This window comes from Colius striatus, chromosome 20 (genome assembly GCF_028858725.1).
Source record: "Colius striatus isolate bColStr4 chromosome 20, bColStr4.1.hap1, whole genome shotgun sequence".
Classification (NCBI taxonomy): domain Eukaryota; kingdom Metazoa; phylum Chordata; class Aves; order Coliiformes; family Coliidae; genus Colius; species Colius striatus.
In genome coordinates this window covers 4,091,993-4,111,538 of record NC_084778.1, presented here as the reverse complement: position 1 = coordinate 4,111,538, position 19,546 = coordinate 4,091,993, and the positions used below count along the sequence as shown (strand labels likewise).

The window sequence follows — 19,546 nt, the reverse complement described above, 5'->3', positions numbered from 1 at the left end:
ACAAAACATGGTAAAAAAAAAAAATCAACTTTCTTGCAAACAAAAATCCAGATCCACTATTCCTCAGAGATAAGCTTATGCAAGAGAGGAATCCTGCCAGGGATCAGCACATGGATGTGAATTCCTTCTTTTGGCTATAGCCAAACAACTATAGCAAGAACAACTAGTCTGTTTCTCTCAGTAGGTAGACAGTTAATGATTAAATAGCTAGCTCATCTCTTGTAGCTCTAAAGCCATAATTTTTAACCAGCCATTGCCCAATCTAAACAAGGAGAGGAATAAAAATAATAATAAAAGCTAGCTCATTAAGTGCCACCAGCCTGCTGAGTTGGGAATGGGAGGGATGGGGACATGGCTCGATATCTCCTCCCCCACTTCAGTACAAGCAACATTTTTCTTCTGCAGCTTCATTTTCCAAAATACAGACAGGATATAGCTGCCTATCAGTAGGTGTAGGCAGAGGCTAACTTGATTCTGGTCTGTTAAACAGGTAACCAAAAGATGTATGGATATATCAGCCCAGTGTCTCAGCTAAGGGAATGCAGTGAGCATGTGCTGTTTATCACACAGGAGTCCAGCTGGGCCAGTGTGAACTTGGACAGTAGCCCTTTGACAGAGAAGCTGAAACAATTTATTTCTGGCTGAGTCAGTGGAAGGGCTTAGAACACGTCTTGTAACTTGCTTTGAACTTTATTTCAGATTCCTAAAGTAAAACACTCGCTGAATTCACAGGAAACAAATTTGTTTGGGGTCAAGTTGTATTCAACCCCAAGAGCATTATCCAGGTGCCACGACAACCTATTTAAGGAATGTTTTGCTGCACAGAGGCAGAAGGGAATGTCAAGTGTTCCACTGCTAACAAAGCTAACAAGTGACATTTCCTCTATTTATCCTTGGTACCTCTTGCAGGGAGGGCTGTCAACTTCCTCCACAGCTCTAACCTGTCAGCTCCTAAATAAAGCAACAAAAAAGTTAGTAGTTATTATTATTATTACTAAGTATGGTCACTACTCTATTCAAATTCTTAAAACATACAGTGTAGAGCTATCAACTGATCTCATTAGAGGAGAGAGCAGAGTAGGCTTTCTTCATGATTATGCTGATCACTTGGCTCCTTTTTTAAAGCACCAACAGGTATGTAAGCTATATTACAATAGCTAATAATGTTTAGCATTCCTACAGTTCATGACCTACCTTAGGAAGCTTTGGTGCTTTATATTATTTTTAAAATATTATCTTTTAATAGACATACTATTCACTGTGTTTATATGTGTGAACAAGCAACTACACATGCAAGCTATCTTCCTGATTAGATCTCCAAATTATGCAGATTTTGGTTTTTGCAGATCCAGTGGTTGCACATGCATTTTGCTTTATTATACCCTCTGGATTCTTCATAGCTGTATCTCATACTTTCCTGCCTTAAGCTGTACAGATGCTTTCTTGATATCCAAAATAATTTGAGTCATCCATGGCATTTTGAAGCTGCAGTGGAGCGATACGCTCATTAGACCATGATGTTAGAAGTAAAAAGGATGAGGTAATTAAAAAAAAACAACCACCACAACTCAAGAAATCCAGCCAGTAGCCTGAGGCAAACTGGCTTTTTCATGTAATGATAGTTGAATTATGTGCCACGTGGATTTAATAATATTTTATCATGCCAAGGAGATGAAACTAAAATCGAGAAAAGCATTTGGATTTATTAGGGTTTATTAGTTTTCCATGTATTTCTATGGGAATCAGCATTTGTAAAAGATGGAGGTAAGGCTTGTCATGGATTCAACTAACCTGAATCTGCCTTGTAGAGAAAAGATTTCAATTTCTGAAGTGGGATCCAATACTTTCCACAAGCCTTATATGTGCTTCAAAGAATAAAGCCCAGCTGCACACATCTCAGGCTGCTGTCATTCCTAGAGAGCTGACACACATTTGAATTACTAGAAGTACTGCTTCAGGAGGAGTACTAAATGAAACTGCCCCCAAAAGAGTTTAAAAAAAGAAGTTCTGCTGGTTTTTTTATGAGATTCATTCTCAGATTCAACATCAGCTTTTCCCCCAAATTCACTTTATTGCATTACAGGAAGACAAGAAAAAAGCTTCATGAAAACCATGGGCAGTTAGGAGAATGGGAAACCCTTAAGTTCACTATCATAAAATGGCTCATAGAGTGAGTTAGGTAGGAAGTAGTGAACTGTCAACCAAAACACTAATTTAGGTAACTAAAGTGATTGCAGTCAGTTAGCATTAAATCCTTGTAGTATGACCTGGTTGGAGCTGTACTCTGATAACATATAGAAATTGAAGCTAAGAAGTAGCTCCATGTTGAAATAAATGAAAATTCATGTCAACAGTATGCTGCTTCAGAGCAGCAAAATCAGTTCTATTGCCATCACTTCCCAACTGCAGAGAGTACTGGTGTCTGAATACCTCTCCCCAGAAACAGGTGCTGAAAAATAAGATAATCAGTGAAGCTGTTCCTGACTGAGCTTTTTCTCTCAGAAATCCTCAGGATTCCCTGAAGGCATCAGTCTTCAACAATTCAGGCCATGCTATTACATAGTTCATCCTTTCTCATTGGTATTTTTAAAGAGTTTTTAGAAAAATTTGATGTGGACTATTTTGGCAGATGGCAGAAGTTTTATGGTGAAAAGACAGTCCATTTTACATGACTGAGAATGCAGCCATTTATTTATTAGTCAGCCCACCTGCATTTATTAATAAAAGTCTTTAGAACTAGCCTAGAATTATTCCCAGTTTATGGCTAGAAAAACTGGATTAAGAATTTATCCTAACTCTGAAAGGCAGTCGGCATCAGCAGAAATAACACTAGCTCTCTTGGATCCTAAGGCTTGGGTATCCATCAAAGGAGTAACTCACCAGTCCTATAAAACAAACTTGTAAGAAACATTTTGCTGACTATTAGAGGTTGGTTTACTCTGAATAACTAAAAAGAATAGACAGGTTGATTTGAGTGATGACAAGCAATATTACATCTACAGCTGAGAAATCTAGCAGTTAATGCCACTGAGTAAAAAAAATTCATTAGCCTAGCTGCAGAAATGAAGTTCCACGGGGAAAACCCCGTTGCGGGGCTGGAGATACAAGTTAGCTGTACCCATGTACATGATTTGTGCTTTGGTGCTCATGTCTGCCTGTAACACTACTTGCTCAACAGGACAGTTAAATTAAAGCAGAGTCATTCAAGCTGCTTTGGGAAAATGAATGAAAAAGAACTATGAAAGCTCATTACTAGATCTAGAGGGTAATGTACCAGATATGACAGGTTCACTGAAACCTGTGAATGCCCAGCATTTCTGAAAAATGAGGTGAGAAGTACCAACTCTACAGATAGGACTGTCAAAGGACAGAAGATTGTGACTTTGATGAGTTAAAATCAACCAGTTCCCAGTGCCATTTTCCTGTAATTCAGTTACTTTCATTACATCAAAAGGTCAGACTATTCCAGAACCTTTATTACACAATCTCATGAAATCAAAGCACAATTCTCCTCTGCTTATTTTAGCACGCAGAATCTGATCGTGCCTATATATTTTCCTTCAAACCTAATCATTCCCTGTTATTTTCAGACAAACTATCAACTGGAACACAGAAATATCTATCAAGTTCAGTAAACTGTAAAGTATTTTCTAGGAGTGTGTAGGAAGCTATATGGCAGGATAGCCAGCTGGGCTAAAACAGAATTATTTTCTGCCTTCCACATCAATTAACTTCAAACAATTTTTAGGCTCGACAGATGCTTCCATATGACTCATCTTGATTTCTTAGCTGATAGCAGGAATCAAGCCAGGGTCACAAACCAAAGAAGTCGATAGCCGAATACAGTAATTGGTAACTTGGAGACAAGTAGCACAGGTAAGAACCAGTCTGGAAATAAGATCAGGCTAGCAAATACAAACTGTCGAACTCTTTTGGTCATCCTTAGAGTCTTCCTTAGATATTTGCTCCTTGCAGGTCAAAGTGTGTAGTGTTTCTGTACCTAACACATCCACCCTTTGTTTTCTCTAGTTCCTGTTACCTTGATTTTAGTGTCTTTAAGGCTCAGGGCAATTTTCCTCCATCAACCCTCCAAGGGGAGACACTTGCTGGGTTGTTGCTAGTGGAAAGCTTAGTTTTCATTAGAATTGGATTTAAAAGCCCACAAAAAAAACCCCACATCAAATCAAAAAACACACAAAACAGATCACCTTCTTCCACCCAAACACAACTCAAAGGGACACACAAGATATGCCCAGTTCCCAAAACCTCATCTCTAAGGCTCTTGTTATTTTTGCTGGCCAAAGAAAAAGAATCAATTATAAATCTGAGTCCAAACACTGAGCAGCAGTTTGCTCTGGTCTTCCTCTGTAGCTTTGTTTTCCAATCTCGTTTGCCACTGAAATTTCATGTTTTGCTGGTAGAGTACCAGGAGACAAGACATCACATGGAAGTTTTCAGGTCCAGCCTGCATGCTACAGCAGGGCAAATTCTGCTGGTGTTATGCATGCCTCAAGCAAAGGTGGTTTCAGTTGTGTTTTTTTTTTAAACTTTCAAGAGTGGAGAAAAATGTACTGTAATAATACAGCTAGGCAGTTACAGAATCCAGCTCCTTTTGCAAAGAGCTAAAGGTGTTCATAAATTTAGGTATAAAACAAATTCACAGAAATTAAGACATATACATGCCCAAAGTCACTCAGGTTATCATTGACAAAACAAGAGCCACATATTAAAAATCTTCAGTGTGCCAAGGCTGCCTGAAGACTGGATCCTCATATGAAAATGACTCTTCTGGGTTGCAGTGTGCTTCGCTTTTTTGTTTGTTTCTTTTCATTACTCTTTTGTAGGAGTCTTTATTAAAAAACCTCAGAAGAGCACTTTCAATATGGTATCAGAAGACAATGTTCTTTACAGAGCACATGGCTCCCTTCCTCTACAGTATGAGCAACTACTGCAGAGCCAGTTCCTTTTCTTTCCCTTCACAGTAGCAGATGGAACCACACAAACAATGGAAACTCTCTCAGAACTCCTAAAGACAAAGTTACTTGATCTATGGTCACAGTGATAGGAAAATATCTCACATTTTTGTGTTTAAGCTGTTTCCTGGTTATTTCCTTAGTGTGTTTTCCATAATTCTCTAAAATTTATATTTATTAACCAGTACCTCAACATACCAAAAGGCTACAAGGATGTCTAAACTACATCAGAAGTGGCCTAGGTGAGGATAGTTCCAGACAGCCACAAATGACAGATTTCTGGCCCTCAACTCAGCTTCCAAAACCATCTCAACAAGATGACCAGGTCCAGGTCAGCAACTGCAAAACTCCATGTCACAACATTGCTCAAAATAAAATCCTCTTCCCACAGCAACCATTAGGGTCATTGATGACTTTTCCAGGCATGGACAGATGAGAGCAGCACAAAACCTTCTGCCCACTCTCCTCCACAGAAGTTCTCCCTGGAGTTTTAGATTTGTCAATCTTTTATTCTTAGTCAGATCCCATGGAAAAAAAAAAACAACGCTGAAGTTACCAAAACATTCTCATTTAGCTGCATTTATCTTGTCCTTGTTCCATATTACTGGACATTATTTTTTGCTACTTCTCTAGATAAAATACCTAGAACTGTCACTCATCACTGTGACTGATACTTAAAAATAAAACCAAAACTGTGCTTTAAAGTATCTGGGAACATGCTCCTCCTGTACTTTAAATTACACAGTTTGTACATGGATATTTCATTTACTCCTTCTCCATCCTCACACTGATTATCTAACCAGTCACCAGTACATATTGCAGAAAAACTCTGCTACCTCCCTATGACCCCACATCTTATAAACAACACGTGGATAAGGAAACAAAAATCCCAATCTATCTGTAATTTTCTGCTCAACAGCACTCCAGAAGGACAGCAACAACTGGATGGTGTGACACCTGAAGAAGCCATGAAGCACAACTGCATGCTGGCTATCAGTCCACCATCCTTCTCTGGTTTAAGTAGCTGTGTTGTCTTGGTAAGGTTGAAAGGACAAAAGACTGCTGTAATCTTTCAGTAACTCCAAAGCAAAGATATATAGCCTCAAGTGTGGCAATTCTGAATCACGTTCATCACATCACTGGTGGATGCATGCAAGGAAAAAGATATAATCAAGAAGGGCAGGGTGGCAACGTGCATTTGTAGGAAGGCAGGCAGGCATGGGCAACATGTTCTCATACTGGGAGAACACACATGAAAGCATGTAGCAACAGAACGCATCTATTCATGCATGATGCAATAAATTCCAAGTTTTATCAAGTCACGTCAAAACTGTATCTAGGAAGTGATTTGACAACTATATAATTTGGAGGATGCATTTTTCTAAGCTGTAGTTTCCCTCACTACTTCAATGTATGGCAAGCTGGGAAATTGTATCATCTACATTGTGCTAACACCTTCCTGTTGGAGATGAAAGAGTAACAAAGGGTATAAATGATGCATTGATTCCAACTTACTTCCTTTTTGAAGTTAGAATCATGCCATAGTTATTTGTGATTAGGTCACTGTGGGCTTTCCTCAACACGACTCTGCCCTGAATAGATATGTTTACATTCAGTATACTGCTTGAGAATAAAATGTGTAAGAATCACTTCAAGGTAGCTACTGCTTATTAATCCAGTTTTGTTTGAACTACAGTCCCAGTGAATACAGCACAAAGAAAGTGACACATACGGTTAACACTTCATGTTTTGCCAGCCCACAAGAAGGAAGAAAAAAAGGTTTCATTTTAGATATAGTTCTTGCTCTATAATTGCTAAAGAAATTAAGAATAATTACAAATGGTTTGCCTGATAATTACCTGTCATTACATTTTTCTGCAGCACAGAGGGTGGATAAATCTAAGAGAGAGGAAAGGAACGATCTTGGGTTTTGGAACAGCAGAGACACACAGCATGTGACTACATGGCAATCCTAACTTATACACGAACAGCAACTAGCAGGCCCAGCCCTTCAAAGCACGGAGAGGTGATACTGCAGTCAACATGCTGGCTTGGCATTCCAAGCTCCACACAGATTTATTGTACTTTCTTTGCTTTAGTTTTGCCATTTATAAAAGTGGGATCAGAATTCTTCACTAAATAGCACGTTTATTAGAAGACTCATTCATGTGCTTTGGAAAGGAATCCCATGGGAAAAAACAAAAAAGTAAAAATAAGAGAAAGATCAACATCTGTCATACAGTGTGCAAGTGAGCAGCACCACAAATTGCCACATGCTGGGATGTTTCCCTGACTCCCATTTTCCATCCATCACAAAGCAGAGAAATAACTTAGATCCAGAAGCTATTCCTTAAGGAGATATTTATCTTCCATTAAAGTGCAGACTAGATCACTTATTAAAGTTAATAAACTGGGAACTGCTAAACATTTACATGAATGACAGTATGAACTTTTAACAGAAAGGATTCTTTGAAAAGATGAGAACATATCTGCAACACTACAGGAGAAACTACAGAACTTCTGCATTTTAAAAAGTCATACCAAACAGGAACAGAACAGATTTATGCAACAGTGTCACCAGTTTACAACTGTGACTTAGGAGACCACTACGGGACTGAAAGACCTGTCTTGGAAAGCTAGATAATGAAATTAAATTGTTTTAGACCTGAACTAGAAAGAGAAGAGGCAATACATACACGTGTGCATGTTAGGATGAGGTATTCTTGTGTTAGTCATCTGTCAAGCTGTGCACACAAAGAGCACTGTATTTCAAAAAAAAAAAAATCAAACACTCTCTTGCCTCCCATTACAGAGGCAGAGAGCACTTTGTAATTTAGAAAAGGTAAAATAGGAACATGCAAAATAGTCTCCTTTGGAGGCAAGACAGAAAGGATTAATAGAGGACATCTAGAAGGATTTAAAACTGTATACAAAAGAAGGGATCAAAAACCCCTGTTTTTAAACCAGTTCTACCAGTAATCCTTGACTGCTACATATACAGAACTTAACATCTCTATAACTTTGCCATACTGCATGCTATATAAATGCTATTATTACTATTGTTATTATGATCAAGCTTCAGTCCAAAATACAATTTTAAGGACAACTGTTAAACTGCTACAATTAAAGGGTCCTGCTGAGAACCCGAACAGCTCTTTGCTGTAGTGTTTTGAGAGGGTACCAGTCTGGCACGCTCCCCAAGGCTTTCATGGATCCCCTGCAGAGACACTGGCTGCCAAACCTATTTGCTTAGCAGCTTCTGCCTTTCTGTTCTTTCTTGACTGGACTATGTGAACATGCAGTAGCAGAGGAACATCCTATTTCACTTGGAGCACAAGCTGAAACTGACCAAGAAAAAAAGCAGACAAACACTGAAACAGCTCCAATCCTTCTGTCACTAAATCTACGCAGCTGAGCAAAAGAAAAATATAGTAGCCAGCTCTCAGACTCCCATGGTGGGATTTGTGTTGTTTCAGTGGCTTTTGGACCACCCTCATCTAATTTCTGCTAATGCAGAATTGTTTGCACTGTACTTTTTTTTTTTTTTCGGTGCCATTTACAGTGAGATACTATGAAAACAGTAGTGTTGAGCGAAGCAGGTTCATTCACTTCAGGAGATCCCTGATCCCAGGTACTGATCCCTGAACCCTTCTAGAGATACAGATCCCACCTTAAAAAATAAAATATGTCAGAATACTTACAGTAAAAGCTTGTCCTCTTTTCTGTATTGAAAAGAAAACGGTCTCCCACTAGCTTCTGAGAGCATGTGCAAGCCAGACTGAAAATTCAGGGCTTGAGTACTTCCCTGAGAGGAAAACCACATTGCAGTGAGACACAGAGAGCTGCTTGAGAAATGATTCACATACGGAAGCAAGCTGGCTTCACCAGCACTTTGGCATTCAGCACACACACACATATGCACACTTGCTTACTCAGGGGAATGAGAAATATTATATTTTCATCAAAGCAAGGATGATTTAAGCAAGAAAGTCATTCGTATCCCACCTCCAAAATACTGAGATGCTTCAATCCATTGAGCAGATGAGTTTCTTTCAGTATCTCATCATCCCCAGTAGAACCAGACACTAGGCAGAGGGCATAAAACCCAGATTGGTCTGCATGATCCAGTCAAGTAAAAATATGCTGTACATACAACGTAGGAAGGGCAAGGAGGTGGTCACAGAAAGAAGGCGTTTTTTCAGAGCAAAACACAGAAGCAGCTTTGAGAAGCTCTTCTATTCTATGCTAATAATCTCTCCCCACAGAGTGCCAGCAGTCACAGGCAGGACACTTTACTGATATTTCCCTTGCCTCCATCATTGTGTCAAACAAGTCATGTGCAGGTAAAGAAGATACTTATATAAAAACCTCTGTCTTCATGTAACTAGAATCAGTCCTGAGTAACTTCTCTTAAGCTGTCCAAGAAGTGTCAATCTGTTCTTTATTTGGAAGAGTGCAAATAAGGGATAAGAGTGAGCAATACTCAAGATTGTTCCTCTTTCTTATGCTTTCTGAAGATAATTTAGTGTCTGAAAACAGGAAGGAAAGGGCTAGAGGCCTTAACAGAATTAAAGCAGGCAAAGATGACACCAAGTTGGAGGAAACAGAAGCGATGCAAAGAGAAATCAAAGCCCAAGTTAAATTTAAACCACTGAAACCTAAGGTGTTTAGAGCTAGGCTTTTTGTTTGACTCGGTTCAGAGAGATGTTTGTTCACCCTCTCGTGTCTCTGACTTAAGACATTCAGGCTGTGATGACAGATCAAGAATTCTCTCCTGAACTGCAGAGAGAGAGATGCTTTCTCAGCAGTGTGAACCTAGCAGATACACAATGTAGATGCTACAGTACTAGTCTCACAACAGGGAAGACTCACAATGGGAGCCTAAAAAGAGTTGCTACATCTGAATGGTTGAACCTCACCGTGCACTCTGGAACTCCTTACTCTAGTGCCAAAGGGGCTTAAAGGAAGTTAATGTCATGCCAAGAGTAAATTTATGTTTCAGTTCAGTGTTGGCACCACTACTGTTATTGCAGAGTAACCATACCTTAAGACACAGACTGAGTTCAAGCTGAACCCTTTCTGAAGGTTACAAATTTAGGATCCCATTTTCTTACTATATTCTTAGGAACAAAGAACTCTCACCTTCAAATCTTAAAGTATCAGAACAAGAAAAAGGCCACACCATGATTTACTTGGCATGTGATAGAGTGTCAGACCTGACAAACATAGACCATTAAGTCCCTAAACATTCAAGTAAGTGTGCCAGCTGCTATTCCATGTTCACCAACACCTGCAGTACCAATCCTTTTATTCAGTCTACTTTGACACTTTCTTCAGTATCCAAAGACAGGCTGTGTGATTGCAGGTAGAAGAACTTACCTATTCTGTATTTTTACACATCTAACAGAGTTTTTAGACTATTGACAGCTCAGATAAGGGGGCAGTACTTTGTGTCGCTGTGATCTACGTGCACTGTGTTTATCTTCCCCAAGGAAGTGACACTACATTCAGTGAGTTGTGCCCAGACAATGAGGTCATTTAGGTGCCCCATGGAGGGACTGAAAATCACTTCCTCTGCTTTGATTAAGGATCAACTTCAAAATTTAACAGATACAGCTTAAAAACACTGATGCAGAAATAAATGACTGCAGGATCCTGGACCCTGAACTCATGAACAGGAGGGACATCAGTTACATCAATCTTGCTGAAGAGCTTCTTTGTCTGAAGAAAACAAATACACTTTTTGGATTGCAGCACACTGTCTCTGCCATTGCTGGTGAGATCATATGGACTCAGTGGGAAAGCAGCATTGTCAGCTCAAGAGGTTTTCCTATGCTTCAGCCATGAAAAAGAACAAACCGAAATGAGGGGAGTGGGGAGAGATGAGCTACCACATATTTCATTTACAAAGTTATTTTTATCTGTGATAAATATAAATTGACCAAAACCTAAAAGCTGCTTGGATGTGAGGAGACAGTCCCAGCATTTACATGCTTCAACTTTGGCAGTCAGGCTGGAATAGTGGCCTACCATTTCCCAAACCCAACCAGATGAGACAGTACATTTGTTTATTTAGAGGTTTTCTGGTAGCACTTACTGCTATAATTATCTGATCTCTTTAGACTAAAAAACTAATCAGCACAAAACTCTCTGAATTGAAAAACTGCCTGTTTAATGAACAACAAGCTCAGAAACAGACAGTTAAAGTAAGTTGGCCAGGCCCATAAAGAGAGCCTGTGGCCCATCCAGTTCCTTCACCATAATTACTTTCACACAGCTAGGATGCCAAAACAATTTCAAGTAGTAATATATATTATTTTTTTAGGAATCTGTGAGGTTCTCACTCAGCTGGTAAACTTAGTTGACAGACAAAATAACAGTGAGCATATTGCTTGCATGCTGCTCAAATCTGCTAGCTCCCACAACTCTGCAACAAGGTATGAGATAATAAGACCAAATCCCACTAATCAATACACCTTTAAAGTACTGTATTTGAGGAATTTAAATGTTTTACATGGCAACCTGTATTGCCTGTGTAATTTTGCAAGAACAAATATGGATGAGACACAACTGAATGGAATGGGCAAAGTGCAGAGTTTCTAGTAGCATAGCTCATTTGAGAAGCAAATGCACAGAAAAAGCATGAAAAAAGCTCACACAAGGAATAAGATTTAAAATATCTTTGCATTTACAGATATTTATGCTATATTTAAATGCTTTTGTGCATGCCACAACCTTAATTACAAAGGAGAAAAACTCCATAAACAAGGCTATTATATCCATAACAATGTCGCTTTAAAGTAAGTCTCTAATTCAGTTATAAGGCTTGGAACATTACTGTCTGGAGTTATAAAACCAAAAGTAATTACAAAGGAAAGTCTGCAGCAGACAGTGAGTATTAGTGGAGTCAGGCCATGGCTTTGGGACAGCATTCACTTCATGCTTTCTTCCTTTTTGTACATAACTGATACAAACTTCTTTATTTTCTGTTCCATCACAGATGTCAGGAAGTTCAAGCAGCTAGTGGACATTTGCAGAATGAATCATGGGGCACCACTTTCCATCTTGACAAAAACAACTGCTGTTCAGTTAACAAGATGATGCTGATCAAATGGGTGGATATAAAAAGTGAAATCTTGCAACTGTTGCCAAAAAGGCTGGATCAGTGCAAGAAAGCTCTGTGTGTTGACGTGGAGAACTTGGATTTTTATCCCTCTTCTTCAGAGACTACTGCACAGTTTCATGCTCTTCCTCATATACCTGAGAGGCTCAGCTTATGGTGTAGCTACCTGCTTTGACCTGCAGCTAGAGAAAATATTTGTTGCTGGAAGAGATTAGAATCATTCAATTTGGAAAAAGGGCAGATATGTTTTATGGAACATGGAGTGCTATAGGAGACAAGAAAAACAGCTTCTTCTGGTGCCTATTGCCAAAATTTCAGAAGGCCAGACAACAACTTCAAAATTTCCAAGGGAACAGCCACTAAGTCAAAAATAGAATTAGGAAACCATTTCAAAAGTAAGAGTCTGTAAGAGACACCAGCATTTTTCAGCCTTTCCATCATTTCCAAGTAGAACACTGAAGAGTTAACAGATATCTACCTACCAAAAAAACCAAACCCAAGCCACAGAAAAAGGCAAAATGAAGAAGAATTTTTCTCTGCAACTGTCAATGTTTGTTCTTTCTTAGGCCTCAGAGACACAGCAACAAGCCAAGGATTGTCACCCTTCTATTGAAAATGCAGCTAAATCTAGGTACATGGAAAAGGCAATACTGAAGTGCTCTTCCCTGAAACAGAAAGATAAGACTTTCAGCACTCTTTTTTACTTCAGTGAGTTTTTTTTACTTTCAATGACAAAATGAAAAACTTAAGAGGAAAGGGAGTAGCTGCATTCTTTGTTATTCCTTGCTGTTAGTTTTCTGATATATAGTTTATAATGTGGCACTCATTAACAATTCATTGAGAATTACCATATTCAAGTAGCACAGCAAGTTTTTACTACCTACACAGGCAAAATACTGCACAACCCTACTTGCCCCCTTTGCTTATTGTCCAAGAGGGATCACATGCTGGAAAAACTTGCATTTTTTCACCTAGCAGGAAAGGAATTACAACAGGTATCCATTAGAAACACTAAGGAGCCTTGAATAGAAAATGTTTTAATTACATTTTGCTGATCACTGACAATGGAGAGCTGTGCAGGAAAATTAATGACTGGAGGAGATATGTGCTGGAGGCTGCCTTAGAATTAAAAATCCCCAACAGGATAGCAGAGGAATGTCCCACTGCTTTGAACTTTTTGGTGCATTTCAGGGTGATGCAAATAAAAGACCTGAGTTGTCAGCTTTGTTTTAGAGGGACTTGCACTGGAACTGCTGACAGCTCCCTAATGGAAGCAGAACTGCAGGGTATGCCTAGATGCACAGAGTGCATCACAGGGAGCCCAGCAGCAACAAAAACTGGGACAAATTAACAGAGAAAACGGATGAAGGACAAGGAGTTCAAGTCCCAGGAGATGAACAAGCCCTCGAATGTAGATCAGGATCTCAGAACAAAAGCTACTGGTAAAGTTTGATTCCCCATATAGCAATGTCTTAGAGTTACTGTCTTATTCTTACTCTGTGCGTCTTTTAGAGACTACTTGAACTGAATCAGCTAATCATTGCAGTAGCTTAGTAACTCATGTGTTTTAAAGGCAGAGAAACAAAGGAACCTAAATTACCAACAAAACATCACAAGCTAGAAAGGACATACAGTGACCATTGCTTTTTCTCTCTCATATAATGTGTCAGTAGGTGTGCAGAAGACATGCATTCTGTTATATACAGGCACGCGGAATCCAAGCATAAGACTTTGGCTTTAGGGACATAACCAAACCCAGAAAAGTGGAAGAATCTAAAGTTCAGCAATCCCTTGCTTCCAGTCAGCTTGTATGAATGAACACATTTGCTGCTGTCTAAACTTTTAAATCAACTTAGAGAACTTTAACCATGCAGTGGAAATTTGAACTACCCAAACACTGAGATCCTCCCAGTATTGACTGCAGTGTTACAGAACAACTATTAAGAAAGAACACAGTGATATAATGCAAGCAAAAGTCATTCCAAGATCCAAGTCCTCCTTTCAGGATTTCTCATGAAAATTATTTCCTTGGATTTCTTGGTTGGTAAAACACAATTACAGCAGATTTTAGTTACTTTGGATTTTAAACCCTCAGTTCAAATTTGGCACACAATAAACATAATAACAAAAGTCACTTATGAAAAAGGAAAAGTATCCTATGGAGTTTGCTACCCGTTTACCACACATAAAGCAAAAAAACGTCCTGAGGTGACAAAGTTAACATGAGGGACATTTGTGACTCTGTCATGTAAAGAAGCCTACAGAAACAACTGTCATTGCAGAGTAAAAGGGAACTGATTTGCCACACAACAAGAACTTGAGAAAGAAAACAGATGTGATAGAAGGAACTGGGAAGATTATGAACAGAACAGCAGGAAAGACACTCTGGAGATCACCCAACTAGCACTGCTAGCCTGGTGCACAGCAGCTGAAGGTTTAGAGCAAAATATTAGGAGTTTAAGAACACAGAGATATGAGAAGAGAACACACAAGGCAGCTCAATTTCTTTCCACTCCACACTGAATCATCCAGCGACTCTGCATGTTCCTGTGGCAAGTGGAACATCATGATTTTGCATCTTTCATTAGGATTAATTACTTCACTTGTTGACAGTCTTAAAAGAAAGGCCAAGTGTTGGTTCATTGGAGGAGAATGGCCTCCTCGTGTTCCTGCAGAAGCTTGCTGGTGAAGGCATGCTCTCAAGGGAATGCTTGGTCTGTCTCTGCCCCCTCTAACTCCTCTGTTCTCTGTCTGGAGGACAGACTCCATAATCAATCTTACTCCTATCAGTATCATTGACATTCTTTTTAATAAAAATGAAAACATATATTCTTTTTTCCTCTTTGATATTGTGTGTGATCTCATTCAGACCATCAAAACAACAGCCTAAGCATTTTGCCCTGTAGAAGCTGAAAACCTTCTACCAGCAAGAAACTCTTCCAACAGTTACCATGGTGACACTGGTAATAGATATTTAAAGGTAGCTCACTCATAATCACATTTATTAGGGAGCTTCAGTAAGAAAGACACAAAAAGCTTGAAACCAAGAAGCCAACCAGGCTTTGTGATGGTATAAATGGACAAGAAATTTATGATGAGAGATCTGTTTATACTGCCATTTAACTGGGCACAAAGGACTCCTGTTCAAGTCTGAAACTGCACTGAGGCTTGCAGAATAAACTATTTTTAGTTAGTTATTTTAAAATGGGTTCTGAAAGCCTCATTTCAATCATGGTCGCAGTCCTTTCAGGGCAGTTCATTGCCAGAGGTATAATAAAAAGCTGTGCTACAATTCATCCCACACTAGAACCAGGCTGGTGGAAATTCCCCTGCCTACCAGCATGACCTGAAGGAGAATCCTTCCAACAGGGAAACATCAGTGGTACCAGCAGAACATTGCTTTCTGTGACTACACCAATGGTCTGAACACCAGGGAATTGATGAGTCCTGCTCCTGCAACACAGCCACAAACTCAGCTTCAAAGGGAGTTTGTCTCCCCATCTGAGGTGTTGGTTAGCCTAAGGCATAGCAGTATATTGCTTTTTAGACATTATTATGCAGTGAGGAAACTTGAATCTGGATAAACATGAAGGTCACCAACTTGAAGAGGTATCTTTAATTATAAAAATATTAAACAATTCACGTCTTTAGGTTGTAGTCTGTAGAGTTCCAGTCCACTGGAATGTAATTAAGAGAATCTGCAGAACTCTGCATCTGAGGCCACTTCACAAAGCTCACTAAGCCTACGTAACAATCATCAAACTGAGTTTTCCTTTCTCTTTTTGTTGCATATTTCCATGACAACTTTCCTCCAGTATCAACTTCTTTATATTGGAAAGGTCTTTCAAAAGAGAATTTAGGCTTCTATAGCAACAGCCAAAATCCCTGGGAGATGATGATGCCTGAAACTTCATACAGATCTTTTTTTAGACCATGAGTTACAACACAAGTGCATTTAGAATTCCATAGGTGAAAACAGAAGTACTTGTTAGATTAGGGAAATTGCAAAGAGGGGGAAGACTAACTTGCTGAAGTGGGGCAAACACAAAGAAACCACCTTACTTTCAAAAAAGGAGACACACTTTGAGGTCTAAAACATTAAAGAGAGCAGACAGGATCAAACAATCATCTTGAAAACCCACATCCTGCTCCTTCTCTCTGAATAACAGAGCAGAGTCACAAGGAACGAATCTGCTGATCCTAAAAGGAGATTTGATTGAAGTATCTCTCTGCAGTCTATCTTACATTAACCTAAAAAAAATGTTTAAAACCCAGTGAATGGGGATGGTTTTTTAGTTTTGAATCCCATGTACATCTAGCTACAATCTAACATTTTTGAGTACTTCAGCTGTTTGCCATGGTAGTGACAGTGTTTCCCAACATGGAAAGCCTTGCTGCCTCGGAAGAAAATAACTGCACTCTCAGAAATATTAATTGGTTAAACTCATAAAAGCCAAGAGAAGTACAGAAGTTAAAGCACCTTTCCTTCACTGAGTTGAGGTATATTTCACAAAGCACTTCTCCAATGCCCTTTCAAACCCCAAATCTTTTAAACACCAAAAAAATACTACATTCACAGCCTGGATGAGAAGTAGGAAAGCATCAGACTTAACATCTAGATGAGGAGACTACAGAATGGAAACATTAAGTGTTGCTGCCACAAACAGAGCCCAGCAGGCCCCAGCACACATCCGTTTGTAGCCACTGAAAACTTCTTAGCTACACAAGAGGCAAAGTCAGCAGTAAGACCAATAGCAAAGCAGCTAAACCTACTTCTTGCTTACTTTCAGTCTACTTAAAGTGTTTATTTTTTTCATTAAAATACTCATTAATTTATCCTTCCCCCCCCCATTCCCTTAGATCATCACAGTTCTGGTGAGGGGGAAAAGGTGCAGACACATAGGCATGAGTGAAAAACAATGGATTTAATCTAATTATTGTTGGCTTCCACCTTCAGCCTCTTCCTGCCCAGTTAGATAACTTCACAAAAGACCCTGGCACAGGCAGTTTCACAAAATAAAGTTGAGCACTGTGAAAACTTTTCTTTGAAATAACAATGCCAAAAACGACAGCCAAAGCCCAGTAAAAACCTGGGAGCTCTACAACTAAGAGACATATGCAAAACCAGGATTTCAGACAAAAGCCCCATTATTTCCATGGTTTATCCTGTCTGGAGAATGTTTAAGTGTGGGAGAAAGACTGAGTCACTCGAAAGGTCAAGTGAAACGCAATTATTTAACATCCCCACGTGCTGCCCTCTGCTGAAACAGACTCTGAGCATGCCGGAGCACTGCAGGCAGCAGAAAACCTCCTCATCATCTGCACCCAATTCTGACATCAGACAGGAAGGAGGCACACTCACATGAAACAAAACTGTTTCATCTGGGACTAGGCCAGGTTAAAAAATAACCCAAGCTCTTATACTGGACTTCACAGCTCTAAGAGAAGCATGATTTCAGGGACAACATTCAGCCAGTAAGAGCCTGGTGAAGGAAGAGGATCAAATGCTTTGGCTACACATATCTGCAACAACAAATATTCACATGTTTATAAAACAAAGATGCAGCTGAAAGTTTTATCCAAACGACTTATAGATTTGTTGAACACTGAGATTCTCACTCCAAGCCTTAATCCTCCACCTGATTTCACTCACATGAGAAGTCTGTGCAGGCAGCTGAGATTATTCAAATCCTCAAGCATGCATATTTATATTCACAAAATACATATTTATAATAATATACTGTTACAAATAAACACTAAGCCAGCATTTTCCTCAAAGCCCATGAACACAGAAAAGAAAGTCAAAACAATATTCCAGCTATAACGTGTAAACTGTCAGTGCTCAGATCCCAGATCCAACACAGCTTTTTTTTTCCCCTCTTTATACCTATAGAAAATAGGCTTTGCAGTGTGACTTCAAGATCAGCCGAACTAGGTTATTTTGGATCAAGAAGATTGAAATCTGAAGTTCAAGGCTCCTTAGGGAGATCATCCTGCCAGGAACCTTCTCTACCTTGTACAGATATTGTTTTAGTAGATTTTAATAGCATGCTTTCCAATGGTTTATGATCTTAAAAAAAGAGAGAAAACAAAGAAACAGACAGAAAAAGGAGTGAAAAACAAAAGTGGAGGGAAGAGCAGTGGGCAGGTGGAACCTGCTGGTCCAGCCTGTAGAGGGCACTGGAATTTAAGAGGAAAGTTGTTGGAAACGAACTTCGTCTAATGAAATATTTGAAGTGGTACAGCCATCAATTTAATTATGATTTCAACCTACCTATCCGGTCTGAAACTAAGACATAAAGCAAGGCAAAGTGCAAAGGATTAAAAAAAAGAGAAAATTTATTACTTTGGGACATCTAAAGAGTTGTGTTTCAGGAAGATTTCATACTTAATACATTGTTGAAAAATAATTATTAACTCAAGTGATTTTAAGCGATTGAACTACACCACTTTGAAGCAGCCTATTGAAACAGTCACAGCTGTTTCTCAGGGGTTTGAAAACCTGTGGGTAACTTTTCAAACTGACGTTAAAAAATATATCAAAAAAGCAGTCAAGAAAGGTATTTTTAAGGCATAACCACCTTCATTTGCACTGAGCTGAATAAAAAACTGCTTCTAGTCCACAAGAACAAGAAAGTAAAACAGGCTGAGCAAAACACAACACAAGCAAAGCACATAAAAGATGCTTTAATGTTCACAGCACCTTGTTTACTCAGGGTAAAAAGAAACATTTCTCACCTTACAACCAAACAGAACAAGCTTCCAAGAGCCAGCCTTTCTATTTGATTCGACATGAGCTAAGGTCAGACTTTGTGACAAAAAGGCAGATTTTGGTTACTTTGTATGCCTGAGATATACACAGGTCCTGAAGTAAAATTGGCAGTTTATGCCAGAGGCAGACAGGGCTTCCTCAGAAAAGCTACCAGAGACATCCTGATAGAGTTCTCCCCCAGCCAGTGGAAAATACAGAAGAGGCATGATACCTTTCCTGAGCTCAGAGACTCAGGTGCCATGGTGCGTCTCCCCTCAAGACGACGCTTGAAGGCTGTTGGGGGTAAACCGCAGGCTCCAGCCTCTCCACACCTACAGCCGGCAGCCCGTGGGGTGCACCACAGCCATGAGCCGCCCCTCCGTGTGAGGGACCTGTTGCCCACAGACACCAGCGCAGCCAGAAACCCCTGAGGGGGAGGAACGGCGGGGGGACGGCGCCGTCGCGCGACACCTCAGCGCTTCCCGCCCTCCTCCCCGCGCCTCCGCCAGGACAGAGGGACATCGTCCCGCACTGCGGCACCTCAGCCTTCCCTCAGCCTGGGGCTGCCCCGGGCGAGGCCGCCAGCGCCCCGCAGCCGCAACCGGAGCCCGAGCCCGAGCCGCGCTCACCTGGCGCTGCCGCCGCCGCTCGAAGATGCTCCAGCCGCGGAGCCCTCGCCTCACCTGCAGCGGGCTTAAC

General features: G+C 40.0%; 1 protein-coding gene across 5 annotated transcripts in view; it reads right to left on the bottom strand.

Annotated features, from left to right (window-relative positions):
- The window catches only part of SPECC1 (sperm antigen with calponin homology and coiled-coil domains 1), a 91,067-nt gene extending 71,540 nt beyond the window's left edge, over nucleotides 1-19,527 (bottom strand). For 3 of the 5 annotated variants that reach the window (XM_062012352.1, XM_062012357.1, XM_062012356.1), the window contains exon 1: nucleotides 8,675-8,737. The gene's annotated coding sequence lies outside the window, so the exon portion shown is untranslated. Of the gene's footprint in view, nucleotides 1-1,791; nucleotides 1,894-8,674; nucleotides 8,738-19,476 lie in introns of those variants that run through there. The other 2 variants (XM_062012353.1, XM_062012354.1) reach the window with 2 other exon arrangements.
- Between the last annotated feature and the right edge of the window lie 19 nt (nucleotides 19,528-19,546).